Below are 7575 nucleotides of genomic sequence, written 5' to 3' on the forward strand. Positions count from 1 at the left end.
GAGATTTCAACTCAACTAAAACTAACATTGATGAACTGTGTGGGGTAGGTTGGGAAAATAAATTAATTGGTTTCCCAGCAGGTAACGATGGCAAGAGGTCTATAATCCTGCCATACGTAGTCCAGAACAGAATTGCGAAGGAGGAAAAGAGGACCTGCAAACTAAAAAAATACAGGGATACAAATTGTGAATAAATTAAAAATAAGATGATTGAATGAATTTCTAAAATTACGTGAAAAGAAAGCAAAATTAAAGGTGTGTTCCTTCAAGGCAAAGTGTGCTCCTTAAAGGCAAGACCAGTAGAATTATCATCACAGGGAATAAAAGAATTGGGGAGACTTTAAATCTTTAAATTATATAAGCAACAGACAGAAAATGTAGGAGGAACTCAGCACGTCATGTAACATCTATGGAAAAGAGTGAACAGTTGAGTCAGCAGGTCCTGATGAAGGGTCTCGGCCCAAAACGTCAACTGTTTATTCTTTCCCATAGATGCTGTTAGATCTGCTGAGTTCCTTCAGCATCTTGTGTGTGTTGCTTGGTATTCCAGTGTCTGCAGATTTTCTCATGTTTGTGCCTTAAATTACGTATCTTCTTTTTGGAGAGTATGATAATGGGTGTCAGGGTATCAACAAAAGAGAGCAATTTAAAGTAATAAATATCACATTAGAGAAGGTAACAGATAGAATAAGGAGACTTAATTCCAAAAGCCTGGGTAACTAAAGAAAGCTGGTCATAGATGAGAGGCATTAACAGTACTGTTTCAAAGTTCCCTAAATTATGCAAGAGTCTCACTAAATTTCTTGTTAGAAAAATATTGCATTTTTGGTCAACAAAAGGACAGAAGAAGAAATGGGGAAATTTAGATCAATTAATAGTTTTGGTATTGTTTTATTATTGTCACATGCATTGAAATGCAGCAAAAAGCTTTTGCTTATAGGCTGCACAGACAGATCATTCCATAGTAGGAAGTAGGAAAATAGAATGTAGAATATGGTTTTACATTTATCAGGAAAGAGCAGTGTAGAGTGTAAATTAAGTTTTCTTAACCTTTTGCATCTTCTTAACTGTTGGCAAATGATGAGGAACCAGTATTAAGGAAGAAAGTCATAAAATGATTGGGAAAAGGTAATTATATTCACCAAAGTAGATAATGGGAATCAAATGGATACTGTACGTTTGGGTTTTCAAAGGGATTTAATAAGACGGATGGCAACATTAAGTAAAGATTTATAGGATTACTTATTTATTAAAATACAGCTGGACAGGCTGCTCTGGCTCTTCAAGCCATGCTTCACAGCAATCCCTTGATTTAATCTGAGCCTAATCATGGGACAATATACAATGACCAATTAACCTACCAATCGGTACACCTTTGAACTGTAGGAGGAAACCGGAGCACCCAGAGGAAATCCACGTGGTTACAGGGAGAATGTGTATACTCCTTACAGGCAGCAACAGGAAGTGAACCTGTGTCATTTACACTGTAAAGCATTGTGCTAACCATATGCTACTGTGCTGCTCCAATGAGCACTGTTGGAATGGAGAGGTGGTTGGTTAAAGAATGAAAAACAAAGTAACACGAGGCAGTCTTTTCAGGTTGCTAAGATTCCACAGCACTGAATCCTCAGATTACCACAGTTTATATCAGTCATCTGGATGGAGGAACTGTAGTGCACCTGCGGATGGTAAAAACATGAGAGACAACATGATCTATGGAGGATACAAAGAAATAAGCAATTGTAAAGCTTTCAGATGCAGAACCAATGGGAAAATAAGGACATGATTGACAATTACAAGAATAGGAAAACATAATGTTTTTCAAACAGCAAGGAACCAGTAAACATGATATTCAGAGATCTTGGGGTGGTGATTCATGATCTTAATTCAGCAAGCAATTAGAAAGGGAGATGTTATGTTGGTTCTTAACTCAAGGTAGACACAAGAGACTGCAGATACTGGGATCCAGAGCAACACACAAAACACTGGAGGAATTCAGTGGGTTGGGTAGCATCTAGGCAGGGAAATGGACAATCGAGATTTAGGGTCAAGACTTTAGCAGCCCAGATGAAGGTTCCTGAGCTAAAACATCAGCTGTCCATTTTCCTCCATAGATACTGCCTGACCTATTGAGTTCCTCCAGAGTTTTGTGTTGCACCTCCCCCCATTTAAAAGTGGTTAGAATACTGAAAAAGTAAGGAAAGTTTGCTGCAGTTATATGTTGAGAATGTACCTGACATGTTGTGTGCTGTCTTGAACCCTGCCCAACCCCCCACTATATATATATATATATATACACACACACACACACACACATATATATATATACACACACACACTTCTGTGCAGGAGTTATCACATAAATTCATGAGAAGTGTCCCTGGGATGAGGGAATTGTCCTATGAGGAGAGATTGAGTAATATTCACTGGAGTTGCAAAGAATGGGAAATGATCTCATTGAGATACACAGGGCTTTGATAAGTACATCACAGGTAAAGCCTCCCAACCATTGAGCACATCTACATGAACCGCTGTTGTAGGAAGTATTTATCATCAGGGACCCCCCCGCCATCCAGAACATGCTTCCTTCTCACTGCTGCCACCAGGTAAAAGATACAAGAGCCTTAGGACTCGTACCACCAGAACAGTTCCTACTTCCCAACCATCAGTTTCGTGAATAGAAAGGGTAACTATATGCACTTGCCCAATCATAGAAATGTTCCTAGAACCAATGACCTCACTTTAAGGACATTTATCTCATTATCTCATGTTCCCAATGTTTATTGCTATTTATATTTGCATTTGCACAGTTTGTTGTCTTTTGCTCTCTAGTGGATCTTTCATTGATCCGGTTATAGTTATTCTATAAATTTGCAGAGAATGCCTGAAGGAAAATGGATCTCAGGGTTGTGACAAATATGTGACAAATATGTACTTCGATAATAAAATTTACTTTGAACTTTGATGTACATGAATGGTACACAAAATGAAGATTTTCATGGTACCTCAGTATATGTGACAATAATAAACCAATTCCCAGAGACCAGAACTTGTGGTGGGAATGCAAATGAATGCAAATGCAATAATACATAGAAGTACCGACTAGAGATGGGGCAGTGTTGGATCTCCTGTTAGGGAATGCAATAGGTCAGCTGACAGATGTATGTGTTGGGGAGCACTTCGGGTCCAGTGATCACAATAGCATTAGCTTCAATATAATTATGGAGAAGGACAGGACTGGACCTAGAGTTGAGATTTTTGATTGGAGAAAGGCTAACTTTGAGGAGATGCGAAGGGATTTAGAGAGAGTGGATTGGGTCAAGTTGTTTATGGGAAGGATGTAATAGAGAAATGAAGGTTATTTAAGGGTGAAATTATGAGAGTACAGAATCTTTATGTTCCTGTTAGGTTGAAAGGAAAGGTTAAAGGTTTGAAAGCACCATGGTTTTCAAGGGATATTAGAAACTTGGTTCGGAAAAAGAGGGATGTCTACAATAGATATAGGCAGCATGGAGTAAAGGAATTGCTCGAGGAATATAAAGAATGTAAAAGGAATCTTAAGAAAGAGATTAGAAAAGCTAAAAGAAGATACGAGGTTGGTTTGGCAAATAAGGTGAAAGTAAATCCGAAAGGTTTCTACAGTTATATTAAAAGCAAGAGGATAGTGAGGGATAAAATTGGTCCCTTAGAGAATCAGGGTGGTCAGCTATGTGTGGAGCCGAGGGAGATGGGAGAGATTTTGAACGATTTCTTCTCTTTGGTATTCACTAAGGAGAAGGATATTGAATTGTGTAAGGTATGGGAAACAAGTAAGGAATTTATGGAACCTATGACAATTAAAGAGGTGGAAGTACTGGCACTTTTAAGAAATTTAAAAGTCGATAAATCTCCGGGTCCTGACAGGATATTCCCCTGGACCTTGAGAGAAGTTTGTGTAGAGATAGCAGGAGCTCTGACGGAGATCTTTAAGATGTCATTGGAAACGGGGATTGTGCCGGAAGATTGGCGTATTGCTCATGTGGTTCCATTGTTTAAAAAGGGTTCTAGAAGTAAGCCTAGCAATGATAGACCTGTCAGTTTGACATCAGTGGTGGGTAAATTAATGGAAGGTATTCTTAGAGATAGTATTAATAATTATCTGGATAGACAGGATCTGATTAGGAGTAGCCAGCATGGATTTATGCATGGAAGGTCATGTTTGACAAGCCTTATTGAATTTTTTGAAGAAGTTACGAGGAATGTTGACGAGGATAAGGCAGTGGATGTAGTCTATATGGACTTCAGCAAAGCCTTTGACAAAGTTCCACATGGAAGGTTAGTTAAGAAGGTTCAGTCGTTAGGTATTAATGCTGGAGTAATAAAATGGATTCAACAGTGGCTAGATGGGAGATGCCAGAGAGTAGTGGTGGATAATTGTTTATCGGGATGGAGGCTGGTGACTAGCGGGGTGCCTCAGGGATCTGTTTTGGGCCCAATGTTGTTTGTAATATACATAAATGATCTGGATGATGGGGTGGTAAATTGGATTAGTAAGTATGCCGATGACACTAAGGTAGGAGGTGTTGTGGATAATGAGGTGGGTTTTCAAAGCTTGCAGGGAGATTTATGCCGGTTAGAAGAATGGGCTGAACGTTGGCAGATGGAGTTTAATGCTGAGAAGTGTGAGGTTCTACATTTTGGCAGGAATAATCCAAATAGAACATACAGGGTAAATGGTAGGGCATTGAGGAATGCAGTGGAACAGAGAGATCTAGGAATAACAGTGCATAGTTCCCTGAAGGTGGAGTCTCATGTAGATAGGGTGGTGAAGGAGGCTTTTGGAATGCTGGCCTTTATAAATCAGAGCATTGAGAACAGAAGTTGTGATGTAATGTTGAAATTGTACAAGGCATTGGTAAGGCTGAATTTAGAATATTGTGTACAGTTCTGGTCACTGAATTATAGGAAAGATATCAATAAATTAGAGAGAGTGCAGAGACGATTTACTAGGATGTTACCTGGGTTTCAGCACTTAAGTTACAGAGAAAGGTTGAACAAGTTAGGTCTCTATTCATTGGAGCGTAGAAGGTTGAGGGGGGATTTGATCGAGGTATTTAAAATTTTGAGAGGGATAGATAGAGTTGACGTGAATAGGCTGTTTCCATTGAGAGTAGGGGAGATTCAAATGAGAGGACATGATTTGAGAGTTAGGGGGCAAAAGTTTAAGGGAAACACGAGGCGGTATTTCTTTACTCAGAGAGTGATAGCTGTGTGGAATGAGCTTCCTGTAGAATTAGTAGATGCCAGTTCAGTTGTGTCATTTAAGGTAAAATTGGATAGGTACATGGACAGGAAAGGAGTGGAGGATTATGGGCTGAGTGCGGGTAGGTGGGACTAGGTGAGATTAAGAGTTCGGCACAGACTAGGAGGTCCGAGATGGCCTGTTTCCGTGCTGTGATTGTTATATGGTTATATGATTACAGCTTGAGAAGAGATGGTGTTTTCTTGTTCCTAATCAAACGCAAGAAATGTTTGAAGGCATCTGAGGACCATTATACATTAGCCATGCTTGTGTGTGAGCGTACTACCGTGTAACTGCTGCATTAATGAGTGTTGGTGTGTGTGCAGGCACGTGGAAGATGGATCAGGGGGTGGTGGGAAGAGGCAGTGTGCAATAAGAGGATAACTTCACTCAGCTTCAGTTGCCCCATCATTGAAATATTCACACAACCAATGGACCTGCTTTCAAAGACTTTTCATTTCATGTTCTTGTTATTTATTCCTATGTATGTATTTATCCATTTATCTATATATATCTATATATTTGCATTTGCACCATTTGTTGCCTTCTGCACTCTGGCTGAATGCCCTAGTTGGGTGGTCTTTCACTGATGCTGTTATAGTTACTATTCCATAGATTTGTTGGGAATATCCACACGAAAAGGCACCTCTGGGTTGTATATAGTGACATATATGTACTGTACTTTGATAATAACATTTACTTTGAATGGTGACAGGGTGGATCCAGTGAAACTGCTTTCTTGTGTTGGAGAATCTCAGGCACATAACAATGGGACAAAGTCAGCCATGGAAGGCAGGAGGAGAAATTTCTTATCATGGAGGTTTGTACATTTTGGAACTCACAATCCTAGTTGGCTGTGGATGTTTGGTCACAGAGCAGACTGAAGACTGAAAATCAATGCATTTTCAGACCAGAAGATATAGGAGTTGAAACAGGCCATTTGGCTCATCGAGTCTGCTCTGCCATTCAACTATGGGCTTATCCAATTCTTCCAGTCATCCCCATTCCCATGCCTTCTCCCCATACCCTTTGATGCCCTGGCTATTTAAGAACCTATCTATTTTGCCTTAAAAAGACCTAGTGACTTGGCCTCCACAACTGCTCATGGCAACACATTCCACAGATTTACCATGCTCTGACTAAAGTAGTTTCTTCGTATTTCAGGTCTAAATGGACGTCCTTCAATCCTGAAGTCATGCCTTCTTGCCCTAGAATCCCCTACCATGGGAAATAATGTTGACATATCTAATCTGTTCAGGCCTTTTAACATTCACAATGTTTCTATGAGATCCCCCCTCATTCTCCTGAACTCCAGGGAATACATCCCAAGAGCTGCCAGACGTTCCTCATACGATAACCCTTTCACTCGTGGAATAATTCTTGTGAATCTTCTCTGAACCCTCTCACGAGTACCTTATAGAGCTTCAACATCACATCCCTGCTCTTATATTCTATACCTCTAGAAATGAACGGCAACATTGCATTCTCCTTCTTCACAACCAGCTCAACCTGGAGGTTAACCTTTAGTGTATCTTGCACAAGGACACCCAAGTTTCTTTGCATCTCTGCATTTTGAATTCTCTCCCCATCTAAATAATAGTCTACCCGTTTATTTCTTCTACCAAAGTGCATGATGATCACACACTTTCCAACATTGTATTTCATTTGCCACTACTTTGCCCATTCCCCTAAACTATCTAAGTCTCTCTGCAGCCTCTCTGTTTCCTCAACACTACCCGCTCCTCCACCTACCTGCTCCTCCACCTACCTTTGTATCATCGACAAATTTAGCCACAAATCTGTTAATACCGTAGTCCAAATCATTGACATACATTGTAATAAGCAGCAGCCCCAACATTGAAGCCTGTAGAAATCCACTGGTAACCGGCAGCCAGCCAGAATAGGATCCCTTTATTCCAACTCACTGTTTTCTGCTGACCAGCCAATGTTCGACTCATGCTAGTAACTCCCCTGTAATTCAAGAGGCTCTTATCTTGTTAAGCAGCCTCATGTGTGCAACCTTGTCAAGGGCCTTCTGAAAATCCAAGCACAGCATGTCAACTGCACCTCCTTTGTCTACTCTGATTCGGAGCAAGAAGGCTGTGGGTAAATGGCTAAGGATTTCTGGAGTGAAGGCAGTTTTACTACTCGGGGTAAATGAGAGGCAAAACTGCACAGGCGTGTGACGTCATCCAGTAGAGCAGGAAAGGTTTAAAAAGGCAAGAAATTTTCAGTGGTTTTTGATTCGGAGCAAGAAGGCTGCGGGTAAATGGCTAAGGATTTTCGGAGTGAAT

This window comes from Hypanus sabinus, chromosome 7, assembly GCF_030144855.1.
Source record: "Hypanus sabinus isolate sHypSab1 chromosome 7, sHypSab1.hap1, whole genome shotgun sequence".
Classification (NCBI taxonomy): domain Eukaryota; kingdom Metazoa; phylum Chordata; class Chondrichthyes; order Myliobatiformes; family Dasyatidae; genus Hypanus; species Hypanus sabinus.